Source organism: Spermophilus citellus (genome assembly GCF_964194105.1).
Source record: "Spermophilus citellus genome assembly, chromosome: 1".
In the NCBI taxonomy this organism is placed as follows: Eukaryota; Metazoa; Chordata; class Mammalia; order Rodentia; family Sciuridae; genus Spermophilus; species Spermophilus citellus.
Genome location: NC_138182.1, coordinates 241,570,663 through 241,585,445, shown reverse-complemented (window position 1 = coordinate 241,585,445; position 14,783 = coordinate 241,570,663). Strand labels below are relative to the sequence as shown.

At 34.2% G+C, this 14,783-nt stretch overlaps 2 pseudogenes across 2 annotated transcripts in view; one reads left to right on the top strand and one right to left on the bottom strand.

Annotated features, from left to right (window-relative positions):
* Positions 1-14,783, bottom strand: part of LOC308653305 (heat shock factor protein 2-like) — a 174,435-nt pseudogene that overhangs the window by 33,437 nt on the left and 126,215 nt on the right. The gene's annotated exons all lie outside the window — the stretch shown is intronic.
* The window catches only part of LOC308652549 (lethal(3)malignant brain tumor-like protein 3), an 81,054-nt pseudogene continuing 73,432 nt past the window's right edge, over positions 7,162-14,783 (top strand). Inside the window, exon 1 of the transcript in view lies at positions 7,162-7,224. The product of the transcript in view is annotated as a lethal(3)malignant brain tumor-like protein 3 (transcript). The remainder of the gene's footprint in view (positions 7,225-14,783) is intronic.

Sequence of the window (14,783 nt, the reverse complement as noted above, 5' to 3'; positions counted from 1 at the left end):
TTTTATTGGTTCTTTTTAGTTATATATGACAGTAGAGCCAATTTTGATATAGTTATACAAGCATCGAATATATATTATTCTAATTAGGATCCCAGTCTTGTTCTGATGGTGAGATTCACTGCGGTGTGTTCATGTATGTACATAGGAAAGACATTTAAGGTAACAATTGATGCTAGTGAATCAATATGTATTATATTTGTTGCTATATTCTACTTTTTGTCCTTGTTGTTTATTCCTCTTTTTGACATCCACACTTTTCTAGTCTTTTGTAGTTACTTTTTTATCCCTGGTACCAGAGATTGAACTCAGGGGTGCTTAACCACTGAGACACATTCCCCAGTTTTGTTTTGTTTTTATATTATTTAATCTAGAGACAGGGTCTTGTTAAGTTGCTTAGGGACTTCCTAAATTGCTGAGTCTGACTTTGAACTTGCAATCCTCCTGCTTCAGCCTCCCAAGTAGGTGGGATTATAGGTGTGCACCACTGTACCCAGCTTCTTTCCCAGTTTTAAATGGGCACTTTATATGCTTTCATTTTTTCATTTCTTGTAATATCAATTGTATCTTTCTTTCTAAAATTTTACTGTAGATACTCTAGAGTTTGCAATATACATTTACAATGAGTCCACATTTTTTTCCAAATGATACTATATTTTTACTTTAAAATAACAAGATATTTCTAATTGTATCATTTCTATTATTCATTTCACTTAAATACAGGCATATATACTAATATCTAAAGACATAGCAAATACATTTTACTATTATTATTTTGAGCAAACTATTTTAGATAGCTCAACCAAGAATGAGAGTTTTTTATTTGTTTTAACCTTCACGTATTTGTTCTCCAGTGCTCTTCCTTTCTTCATGTGCCTCCAAGACTCTGCCCTGTATCACTTTACTTCTGAAGAATTTTAACACTTCTTGCAAACAATGTCTACTGGCAACAAATTCCCTCAGTGCAGGTTCTGAAAGTCTGGTTTCTCCTTCACTTTTGAAGTCTTGTTTTGCAGAGCATAGAATTCCAGTTAGTCCCTTTTAAAATCTCATAACTACTACCCTCTCTTCTGGCTTTCATTGTTTCTGAGATTTCTGATGGAATTCTTATCTATGCTTCTCCATAGGGAAGGTTTTTTTCCCCCTGAGTTCCTTCAAAAACTTTTTCTTTATCTTGGTTTCCTGAAGTTTGTATAGATATTTGCAGGGGTGATTTTGTTTTGCTTGTTTTTTTTTTCTTCTTCTTGAGCCTATAGCTTTTGTGGTAATGTGCCTGACACTAATTTGGAAGAAATTCTCAACCATTAATGCTTCAAATATTGCTTTAGTTCTTTTCCTTTTTTTCTTTCTTCTTTTTCATATACTTTAATATATTTATTTTTTTTTAAATTTTGTTTGTTATTTTTAGATATGCAGTAGAGTTTATTTTGACATATTTATATAAACATGTTAGGATCCCAGTCTTGTAATTATATATGATGTGAAGATTGACTGTGGTGTATTCATCTATATACACAGGAAAGTTGTAGCAGATTCATTTCACTGTTTTTCATATTTCTATCGCCCCTCCCTTCCCTTCATTCCCCTTTGTCTAATTCATACCTATTGTAGTTGTTCCACAATTCTTTCATATTCTGCTGTGGTTTGTACAGTAATTTTTCCTCTTTGTTCATCTGTTTTGGAATTTTCTATTGTCATATTTCAAAAACAGGGATTTCAAGAACAGGGATTCTTTTTTTTTTTTCATTCTATTTCATTCATTTAGTATGTTCACTACTCGGCCCATCAAAAGTATTCTTCATTCATGTTAGAACATTTCTTAATTTTTAGTGTTTTGTTTTGATTATTTCCTAGAATTGTTGCCTTTCTGCTTACATTACTCATCTGTTCCATTATTTTGCCTAAATTTTCTATTAGAACCCTTACCATGTCAACGATAATTTTCTAAAATTCTTGATCTGATAATTCCAATATTCTTACCATATCTAATCCTGGTTAAGACATTTGTTAATCTCTTAAAACATTACTTTTTACCTTGTAATATAGATTGTAATTATTTGTTGAAAGACAGACCAGAGGTATTTGGTGAAAAGAACTGCAGTAAATAGGCCTTTATTAACATAGTGGTCAAGTGGGTGGGATCAGGGCTAGCTTTCCATAGTTCTTGATTAGGTCCCAGTGTTTGGGTGAGCCTTTGTCTCTGGAACCTGAACTTCTCCAGTGCTCCTGTCTTCTCCTCCCCTTAGGTGGGACAGTCTGCCTGCAAGTATGTATTTCTCTTCCAAGTAGAATGATGCAGGGGGAATGGAGCCTGAGCTAGCTTTTCCCTTTTTCCTGAGGAAAGCTATAGCTGACTAGAGTTGAACACTTCCCTTTCCCCCAGGTCAACTAGGCTGTGATATAACACCAGGTTATGATCTGGTAGAATAGTTTCTCTTGAAGGCAGGCTTTGTTAAGAAAAAAAAAAATGCTTTTTTCTTCCTTTTGCTGGAAATGTGGGGAGATTTTTCTTATATATTTTCTGAGAGGACCTGATAGAGTTTCTGTAGGTTTAACTCAGAAAATTACATGGGTCCCCTCATGTCCAAATTCCCTTGGGGATTTTACCTCTGAGCCTCCAACAATTTGTCAATTATAGTTTAGAGTTTCCTACCTTGACGCTGATTCCTATAGAGATTTCTTCTTGGGGGGTGGTCTCTGATCCTGTAAGTTGTGAATCTCTTTATCAGTCTTTTCCAAGTTTGAGAAGAATGAGTTTCCATGTGACTTTTCTTTTCTGATGGATCAAAGAATTATTCATTTTTCATTTTTCAGTTTGTTCAGTTTGTTAGCCGTTGTTAGGTTTCAGGATAAAATGGAAACTCCTAAACTCCCCACGTGATGATCTGTCCTCCTCCTCCTCCTCCTCCTCCTCCTCCTCCTCCTCCTTCTCCTTCTCCTTCTTCTTCTTTCTTATTAACTCTATTTTACCTAATAGTTTAAAAAACACAAAATAACATAGATATTATTATTTTATAGATGAGGAAATTGTTGCAGACAGATTTTCCCCAAGGACAAGCAGGTTGCTGCTTGCAGACCTTTGAGTTCCCAGAACAGGATATTTTTTTCTATTATAATTCAAGGAAAAGAAGACAGATTTGAGGTGTTTTTTTTTTTTTTTAAACTTAGGTTTAGGGCTGATTCTTCTATTTTCACTTTGCAAGATACCTTCCATTTTTACTCAAAGTAGGTAAGAAAAAAAAATTAAAGGAAACTTTTGTATGATGCTGAACAAATCATTTAACCTATTGTCTTCTTTACAGATTTCTGCATGTCCACTTGCAAGAACCTCGATTGCCCATCACTACTCTACCTGGTTGTTCTAAATTTTATTGTGGCATAGTTCATGCTTTGCTAACAGCATATAATGCTCCAAATTCAAGCTCCCTGCATCTCTTACATCTTTGGTGGCTATAATTCAGCTCTCCTGTCAATTGCTTAAGGCCTCATCCTTGAATGTGACATGAAGAACAGATATTAGCAAATGGTTCATGTAACTTATGTAAATGTATGAGAAAATCTTCCAAAATCATTCTCTCACTCATCTAACAATAGTCATGTGAAGTATGCAGGTTAGTTCCTATTGTTTCTTATTTATTGATTACCTTAGAAATGTTTTGTGATTAATCAAGTTCTCATATCAACATACAGAGAATCTAGGGTTAAACCAGGAGTCCTAAATTCTAAATTACTGCCATTTTTACAACAGTGATGCAATATGGATGAAGCAGAGTAGCATTGGAGGCATTTGTAGTTGATCTCTGTTTGTAATGAATTTCCTCTCGATGGTAGTACAGCTGATGTTCTCCTCTTGGGCAGTTATGTTACTATCTTAGTGAATATTTACTCATCTGTGATTCAAACTAAAAAATAGACCATGTTGTAGCTTTAAAATATCTAGTGTCAAACTGTTCTTTGCATAGAGTGCAAATGACTTCCTATAGATTAGAGTATATTTTCAGGTAAATTTGCTTATTGATTGTAAGATGACATTGAATTCTACATTGAATTTTTTTTCCAGATGTTAATTATCTTTTGGTTTGAGTTTCACTGAGGATTTGAGCGAATCATCCTAGGTGAATGTGTTAGTGTTTCCTCACTCTAACCAAAATACCCAATCATAACAATTCAGAGGCAGAAAGGGTTATTTCTAAAGATTTAGTGGATGGATGACCAGCCTTAAGGCAGAAGCATCATTGGTGAAAGGACATGACAAAGGAAAGCGAGCTGTTCATGGCATTAGGGAAAGAGAAAAGGGTGGGGATGAAGGAGAGAAAGGGGCCAGGGACAAGATATATTCCCCAAAGGCAGGCCTCCAGTGACCTACTTCCTCCCGTTAGTTCCTACTTCCTGTAATTTCTATCACCTCCCCAAATCCATCCAAACTATTAATACATCAAATGGATTAATCCACTGATGAGACTAGAGACTTCAGGACACCGAAAGTCTTACTTCTGAATATTGGTGCATTGGGGACCAAGACTTGAGCTTTTGGGGGACATTCCTAATTCAAACCACAACAGTGAGAATTCAAGATAGCTAGTCAAAGCAGAATTTTCCAACTCCCAGGGTTCTTGGAGCTGTACTAATATCTGATTTGCCTCTAGTCCTTACTCTGTGCTTTTTTATCAACAGAGCAACTGTCATGATGGCTACTGTGCAAAGCTCTATGGTCTTAAAAGAGCAAGAGTAGAAGAAGAGAAGGAGCTAAAACAATTTAAGAGATCTAAATCCAGGGACATGTTTCCAGGCAGGAAAACTTTGCCCATATACTGAGATATTGTTAGGGTGACCATCTCATGCCCTGCTTGGGACTGAAACGTTTCCCCAGATGTGGGATAAAAATCAATAAAACTTTAACTTTGGGGTTAAAATTAATGAAAGTCCTGAGAAAACTGGAAAAGTTGGTCCTTATAGGTCAAGTAGAGTCAATATTTCTAGGAGGAGACTTTCCTTACTTACCTTTCTTATGTAAATTTATGGGAATTCTACAAGGAAATGGCACAGGGAAAAGCATTGGAGTTCTGGTGAAGGAGCACACAGAGGCTTAGAAAAGAGACAGAGGAACTGGATTTAAAGATAAAGTCTGTTTTGAAAGGCAAGCCAATTACCCACCCAGAGTCAGGAAGAAAGCCTTCTGTGGCTCTCCTATGTCCAACTCCAGTTACTCTTCCAGACTACTTTCTCCCCTCTCTTATTTATCCTGTGAATCCTAGGTCTGAGGACCCTGCCCAAGGTTAGTGACTTGCCATCAGTTACTGTTTAAGCCTCTGATGATTCATCTGTAAACAAAACATAAACAAAGTCCTTCCCACAGGAGTTTATAATCTATATAGCAAATTGGCATCAGAGTCCACTAAACAGCTATAAATGTTTTAGATAAAGATAAAGCCAAGAACAGAGTAGGAAAAAAAGAGTATGGCATGTTTATGAAGATCTCATCAGGGAGGTGAAATTTGGAAGCAATCATAAAAAAGCATGTTTTAGGAATCAAGACATACCACTTGGATATGACTTGGGAGATATAATTTTTAATTTTTTATTAGTGCCTTAAAATTATACATAGTAGGGGAATTATTCTGACATAATCATACATGCATAGAATATAATTTGCTTCATTTTGATTTCTTTTTTTTTTTTTTAAAGAAAGAGTGAGAGAGAGGGAGAGAGAGAGAGAATTTTAATGTTTAATTTTTTTTAGTATTTGGCAGACACAACATCTTTGTCTGTATGTGGTGCTGAGGATCGAACCTGGGCCGCACGCATGCCAGGCGAGCGCGCTACCGCTTGAGCCACATCCCCAGCCTACTTCTTCTATCTCTCTCCTCCTCCCTCCCTCTGTTCCCCTTCCTCTACTGGTTTTATTTCTATTTATTATTTATTTTTTCTTATTTTTTAAATTTGTGCTTTGATATACCTAAAGGTAGAATTCACTGTGGTATATTCATATATGTACATAGCATAATTTAAAATATCATTCTATGGCTCCTCCCTTTTCTTATCCTTCTTCCCTTCCCTTCTTCCTGTTCCCTTGACCTCCCTTCAATTTTCATGGGATACCCCAATTTCTCCCCTTGTTTTGCTCCAGTTTCCACATTTGAGAGAAAAAAAATGCCCCTTGACTTTCTGAGGGTTTATTTCATTTAGCATGATGTTCTTCTGTTTCATTCATTTACCAGCAAATACCATAATTTCATTCTTCTTTATGGCTGAGTAAAACTATATTGTCCATATATACCACATTTTCTTTATGCATTCATCTCTTGACAGGCACCTGATCTGGTTCCATAACTTGGCTATTGTGAATTGTGCTGTGCTTGTATCACTACAGCATGCTGGGAAAATGTAATTTTTTTAAGAGCCAATAGGTATGTACAGAGTTTTGTTCCTAGATCAATAAATAATAAAGGAGGAACACTCAATACAGTTGGAAAAAGTTAAAGAGGCTGACAGATAAAGGATCAAGCTTCCTGATGCTTGTAAGACTATGTTACTGTCATTTTATTTCATTTTCATTTATTTGCTTGGCATTGAACAGAGAAATACTTGAATCTGCACCTTGCCTGTACCCTCAGGCATTGTATTTTATAAAGAGATCTCTATAAGCAAGACAGAGCAAAGCACATAAACTAGGGGTTCTCTTGATGTAATTTATCTCTTACTTTTGTTTTAGCAAAAACTAGACATCCTTCAAGCCAAGTTATAGGAGCCTACAGCCTGAGGCATTGAATTGTGTTGGACATAAACACCTTTATTCAAAAATAACTTATTTGAACATTCTGTTATACTTGCATGAAACTTATCTGTCAGCAAAGTTATTAGGTCTTACTTACATCAGTAACTTCTGGTTTTCTTACACACCCCATAAACCACCGACAAACAAAATATTTCAAATGTGAAAGCAGCATCTTTTGTTTTTCTGATATGTGATACTATAATAATGCCTTTCTTTCAAATTATAAAAATGTTTTTATTGAGTAAAAGAGGTATTCCAAATACTTCTAGGCACTTAAGGTACAGATTTATTTTACTTAACTTAGTAGATATTGATATTTACTACCATATCACAGCACAAGGGATTCTGTTTTCTTAAGCAGGAGCACCATTTTAAGAATACACAGGACAATGGCTTTTTCTGAACATGGAGCAACTGTTGTGGCTACTGACTCTCTTGAGTGGGTGACCAAGGTAAGAAAACAGATTGGATAAGGGACCACAGATATGCATGTGATGTAAATTACATGAAAATTGAGAACTATCCAATTATATTTGATACCATCAATGACATTATTTAGCAATGAGCAAAGAATGTACACTGACTATAATATCTTTTCATTTCTGGCAAACAACTGTGGCTTCTCAAGGAACAGATGACTGGGCATTCATCCTCATGAGCATAAATCCAGAGGTTCTGTCTGTTTGAGGTCTCTGCTTCAGAATTTGGTGTAAATTTTAAAAGTACAAAAATATGGGGAAAATTTCTGTGAGTTGACCTTTGTGTATTACTTTATTTGGTGGTTCCATTGTCCCTTAGGGCTGATCAAAATGTGGCTATTGACAAGATTTGCCTGGAGTTGCCTAAGCTCAGGCTCTCATTGCTGAACTAAAGCGCTTAGAAAAATTGTTCTGATGGTGTGAGCATAATTCTCCTACTTGGTAGGATTGCCTTACCTGGCTCTTGGACTCAATCCTTAGTAAACAAGAAAACAAAAAACTCTAAGTTCAAAGAAGCCAAATGACTAAAGTCAATTGAATTTTTGATGAATAATTCTCTTCCAGTAAGCACTTTATATTTCTTAATAACTTCTTTTTCTTTCAAAAAAGAGGAAGAGGCACTGTTGTCAAAAATCCCATAAAAATTTACTTTTTTCATATATTGGTAACCCTTTACCGTGATTACTTCAAAGTGGCTACATATCTGTAAGGACGGTACATGGTACTGTTATGGCCAAAGCTATATTAAACTTCATGTGTTAGTTTATGCAGTCTTTATGCACTTTCTTCCTAGAGTAATATTTGTTTTTTCTTTAAACCATTTCTAGCCTTTCAATTATCCATAATGATTCTTAAAGCAAAAAATAAACATATTTGGAAAGAAGTAACTATTTGGCAGGAAGTAGTAACTAAACACACATGCCAACTCCAAGTGTAAACATGGCAACTGCTTCACTGTGAGCATATGATTTGAGGTTGAGAAGGAAGAAACAGTCTAATGCCCCTCACCCATTCATACTTCAAATGTAGACACACACACACATACACACACACACATATGTACATATATCATTTTCTTTTTATTTGTAATGTTGCAGATCGAATCTAGGGCCACATATATGGTGGGCAAGGATTCTATTGCAAAATATCTACCCCCATCCCCAAACTACAAATACTTCCTGATTGGTCAGCAGGTGACTACAAATTGAATAAAATTTAGTCTTTTCCCTAAAAAGTTCATAATCAAGTGAAAAACTACTATATGAATATGTATGTATGTGTGGGTATGCATTTGGATCTATATAGATATACACCTATATAAAACATGTATATTAATATGTATTAGTATGAAATTATATGACATAAAAGTATATTGAATATTAAAGCAAAATATATAAAATAATATATAAATAGTACAACTAATTGTATTACTAGTATAATGTATAATCTAAATTATATAAATTCAAAGTATAAATACAATTATAATGTGGTATATGCTTTGGTAGATACATCTATATAAAAGATATTAATGCTTTTTCTGTATGTGGATTATAGAAAGCTTCAGAAGAGAAGGATTTCTCCGAAGAGTTTCCTGAAATCTTTTCAAGAAAATTCCAAAAAATATGGAGCTAGCACCCCAAAAGATAAAACATTAAAACTCAAAAAAAAAAGATGGAAAGAGAGCAGTGGAGGTGAGAAGTGTTTGGTTAGACCCTTGTTCATTAGCAGTAGCCATGCAAGGCTGGCTTGGGGTAAGTTAGAAGTCACATGCACAATAGTCAGAGCTCACAATGTAGAGAAAACAGGTAGCACCATTCCCACAGACTCCATAGTGCACAGTCACCAGTTCCTAAGTCTACTTAGGAAGCATAGGTTCTTAGAGATGACTGTGACTGTGTGTGTGTGTGTGTGTGTGTGTGTTGATACTTGTCTCCATGTTTATGGATGGAGTAGAAGTGGGGGACATTAGAGAGCACGCATCAATTATGAATTAGGTTTTGAAGTTTTAATGCTTAAAATAACCTTCAGTTCTGCAAAAGGTTTGCTTGCCAGAATGCATAACAACATAACAACTCTCCTATCCATGATGTCAACTGCTCTATGATGGGTTTGTATCAACATTTCCTTTCTTCATAGTGCCAGGTGTAATGAAACGTCTTTCATGTTCAGCCTGATGTCACATGCACATTCAATACTTCTGTGTATTTTCTTTTCTGTTCACAGCTTCTTATTTGCAGAAATAAATTTTATACATATGTTTTGTGAATTGAGTTTATCCCAGTTGACTGATTTGTATTTTTGTTAAAATTTTATACTATGAAAACAGTTACCAAAATATAAGTCAACTCTATAGGTAAATTGCTAAACTCTAATATTGGGTGTTAGATTTGAAGGGGATACCATTGTTAAAAAAGAAAACTTTATTGGCACCTGACTTGCATTCCTTTCATCCCTGTTGTTTATTTATTCCCCCACCCCCTCCCCCAATAGCTGCTTTGCTCTTCAGTTTATGAGAATTTCAGCAATACTTCTATTTTCATAGGGTTTATTTATTACACATAAAAGGATTTTTTCTTATTTCTTTAGCTCATAAAACATCTGTGAGATGTCAAGCATTTGTTTTACCTGTTCTATAATGGTGAAATACATACATGAAGGATTTGCCTAGAGTTCAAGATGAATCATAACAGAACTCAGTTTTAATGAAATGCTCATCTTCTAATCCTCTTTTTCTTTTCTCTCTCTCTCTCTCTCTCTCTCTCTCTCTCTCTCTCTCTCACACACACACACACACACACACACACACACACAACCACTTTTCTTCTTTTCTTTTTCAATTCAGGTTTTTTATATTGTATAAATTTCATTTGCACATGACAATTTTCCATTACCTTAAATCTCCAACATTGATAGTAATTAGTTGTATACCTTTTCCTCTTAATAGTGGTTTAATAGTGGCCTGAGGATTGGTAAGTTTTTGTTTTTGTTTTTGTTCTCTTGTGTACCAGGGATTGAACTCAGAGGCATACAACAACTGAGCCACATCCCCACTTCTGTTTTGTATATTATTTAGAGACAGGGTCTCATTGAGTTGCTTAGCACCTCTCTTTCGCTGAGGCTGGCTTTGAACTTAACAGTCCTCCTGCGTCAGCCTCCCAAGCTGCTGGGATTACTGGAATGTGGAGGAATAATTAAGTAATGAGGGAAATGATTTTGTTTATGGACTCTCCATACACAGGAATATTTACAAATTCTTAGCGGAAACTTCTATTATTATTATTATTATTATTATTATTATTATTATTATTATTATAGCTGCAAAAAATATTCTTTAGTGTTGCTGATAGCTCAATGCTCTTAGGAAGATTTTGAGAAAGACTTTAAGTCTTTTCACTCAGATTTTTGTGTATCTGTTCTTTGTATTTCCCCTTCTTAAAAGTAATTCCACAAAATTGTACTAAAATTCCTTATCAAATTTTAGAATTTTCTTATGAAGACAATCTAGAAATGTCCTAATAAGATATATAAGTTGAGCCTTATTTGCTTTTTATAAAAATATTAATCAGATGTGAGTTTTTGATCTAATTGTACCCTGGCTGTATATTATTACTATTTCACTTTTTGTGGTGGTGGATTTATAATTATAATTTTTCACAAATTCCAAATGAGTATACAAAAAGTATTTATTCCCTATTGCTGTTAAATCTAACTTAAACAACATTTTTAATATTATTATATTTTCACAATGAAGTTACATTGTGTGTTCCCAGGGTCCTCATCTGTTCAAAATCAGTCATAGGCTAGCAGAGTAAAGTTGAGTAAATTAGGTAATAAGTTGTTATTTATCCAAATATTGAGATGCAGATTTTAAATTGAAGATCAGTGACAGTGGTAATGTTGTAACACATATTCTGAATTTCCATGGAAAAACAACTCTAAGCATGGGTAAAGTATTTTTAGTACATCATCCAACACTAAGTTGGAATGTCACATTCTTTATGTGTGCTCAGAATATTCCCACAGTTAAGCCATGTGTGTGATATTTTTAGTTAGAGAATGTTTTAGTGGTTACATCTGTAATTTGAGGAGCCATGATCATCAAGATTCATAAAAAATAGAAGTAAACCAAAGATGAAGGAAAGGCATGAAAAATGTGTTGAGAGGGAGTAAAACAAACAGATATGGAATATAACATCAATAAGGAACACTGAGGAGGACCATGGATGGAAGGCAAGCAGGGTTAGTGGATAAGGGTGATTGACAGTTAAAAATTGAAGTTTGGGATGCGCCATATTGTGACATTTGGTTCCCAATAAGCAATATAATGACTCCTTACAGCTATAATCTCTAGAAAACTCAGATCAATGATGTTCTTTCCAATAATTAAAAATAAATGAAAACTTGACTTCTCTATTGCTTTCTTTTTTACTACTTGAAATCCTTAAATATATTTTTAAAAATCTAGGCTAAGGAATATTTTCAGGTGAAATACACAGTAAAAAGTGCTTGGTGAATGGTTTCTTAATTGAAAATATAATCAATAGTTAAGCAGATTTAAATTCAGGTATTAACATTCATGTAACAGTTTACAATTTTCTCTTTATTAACAGTATGTTGACTAATAGAATATAAACATTACTGAATATTATAATATGAATTATTACAAAAAAGTATGAATCCTGAGTTAGACAGTAGCTGCATATATGTTCAGAATTAACTTGATCCTGTGTCACCAATATGAGATTAGCTGATGAAAGATGGAATGAAGTTTTACGCTTAAAATTGGATAAAATGTCTTTCTTTGTTAGATACATTCGCACTGTTTATGATCCATGATGTAGGAATTTTAAATATATGAGAAGTAAAGACATATAAATATATGAGGTAAAGATGAGGAAAAAGTTTAAAAATTTCAGAATGGGCTTTTACATTTAATGTACTCTTTTTAATCAAGAAGTTTTGCGGTATGGGTACCCAAAGGAAAATATATATAAGCACACTAGCATGAAGGAATGCAAGGGGGATGCTAAGATTACCTAGAATAAATACTACATAGATAGATGAGTGGCAGCATCAGCATGAAGTGTCTTGTGTATTCTGTTATCAAAATTTCCCAACTGCACACGACTATTGATTGAGAACTTGGGACAAGCTCCACATTGTGTTACACTCTTTTGAACATTAAAGAAACAGTGTATGAAAATGGCTAACAAAGTTTGGAATTGTAGGATCAATTTCAACAGAAAGACAACAATTAGAGAACAATAGAGGATTTAACAGAATAAAGCAGTGAACTAATGAGGGGCAGGAGCACTTGACTTGGAGATTAGAAATCCTTGTTCCATGTTCTAGTTTATACTCTACCACTAAACATTTGCCATCCTCTAAGTGAAGGTGCTAAGCCAGAGTTTCCTCTGTATCCCTTTGTGATAATAAAGCTTCCATAATAATAACAGCTAACTCTGTCATAGTGTTTACTTCATGCTAGACATTATTTGAAATGTTTTGTAACATTTCAGTAATCCTAAAAGGTGCTATGAAATTTAAGAGATGACAAAATGGAGAAATCAAAAACTTTCTTTGGGTCACACAGTTAATAAATACTAACTTTGAAGTAAAATTATGTAGTTGATTCTAGAGCCTGTGATTTTAACTTTGACCTCTTTCATCCCAATGTTCTTCTGATTTTATAAATCTTTAAAATATATTCTGAAAATGTAACTGATATGCAGTGGGGTGTGAAATAATGTCAACTGATCAACTGAGGGAATGCTCAGTGTTATTACACAGGATATATTATGGTTTGGCCCAAATGAGACCAGTTGGAAACTTTCATAAAATAGATTACAACAATTCCATCTAGGGGGTAGAGGTGTGGCTCTGTGGTAGTGAATGCCTGGCATGTGTGAGACACTAAGGTTGATCTCCATTATCACAAAAAAAAATGATAGAAAAAATGAATGAATGGAAGACAGGAAGAGAGAATGGAAGAGAGAGGAAGGGAAAAGTAATCTAACCTAAAGGCATTAACTTCATAGCATTCTTCTTCTACCTCTATTAACATGTACCACCAGAACCCTTAATGCTGGGATGATATATAAATATAATAGAGACACATATAAGAATGATTGAGCAAATCACTGTGTTGGCTATCCCTAGAGTACATAAAAGAGATCAATGGCATTCTGTGTTTAGTCATATGAGGTCTGGATCAAAAATGAATTCTTGAAACTAGCCAACTTGAGACACTCAGAAAAGCATTGTGGCTGAACATGAATATGGTCTCAGTCATCCTGAATGATACTTATCCCCTGTTCCTCACTGAAGAGAAATTGGAGCTTACTATCTTCTATTTTACTATGTTTATAATGCATTCAGGACATTATATATGGATTTTTTGACACAAGACATGGGCTAAGTCATTTTGGCTATATTTTTGTCGTCTTGGAAAGCATGTGAGTACACCTTCAAAATGTTATTATGAAGACATATGTATAATACTTACAAATATATAAACCATCTATAGAAAAGAAAAGGGGTGAGGGATAGAGGGAAAGAATGAGCATCCTTAATGAAGATTCTCTTTGTGATTATTATAGTAATTATTTTCGGGGTCAAACATAGTAAGTAAGATCCAATACTCTCTCTTTCTTGTGTACTGCGTTTAATATAGACAATAGATATTCAGAGAATATCTGAATCCATGAGGAAGTCTTGTTAGGAGGGGTGGATTAAAGCAAGTCTTGATATAACCTTTGGTTGGATTTTTAAGACGAACATTTTACTGGCTCACTATTTTGCTAACAACATGATTTTAATGGTCCAAAGTGGTATTGTTGACCGAGTGTACATGGTATATAACTATTTTGTTGTGGTGTGGTGTTTGTGCCAACTTTGGAAAACCCAAAGATGCATAGTTCAATTTTTGAAGAACAACATAAAGCTATCAAATACAATCAGAAGGAAAAATCTGGAGGAGCCATATGTGACTTAGAAAACTTTGGTGATTAGTTTTCTTTGGCCCATGTCTTCAGACTATTTAATTACATGTGGACACAAGGATACATTTTCCTTATATGCAATTTTATGCATTTGTTAGATTCAGCAGAAACTCAGAGATTGTTATCTTATATTGAAGAGTATTATACATTTATGATAGATCTTTGTTAACTTTCATCCTTTAAGCAAAAAATAATGAGAAGCTTATATAATAAAATATATTTGTGTGTGACTAATATAATATTTAGTAATCTTTAGTAATTGCTTATGTGATATATTTTGCAAAACAACAGCCATTTCATCTTGGTCTGAAATTTCAACTCCAAGAAATGAAAATAAAATTATGAGAAGGAAATGAGGCTTTATTTGTTTATTTACTTATCTACTTATCTATTTATCACCTACTGGATACATTAGTCACTCATTTGAAATAAAACTTCAAGGAAAGTGATTTCTAGATGGAGTATCCCAAAATGTTATAGCTTCACTTTGACTTATACATACATGTTCATAGCAACAGAAGGATTGTGGCT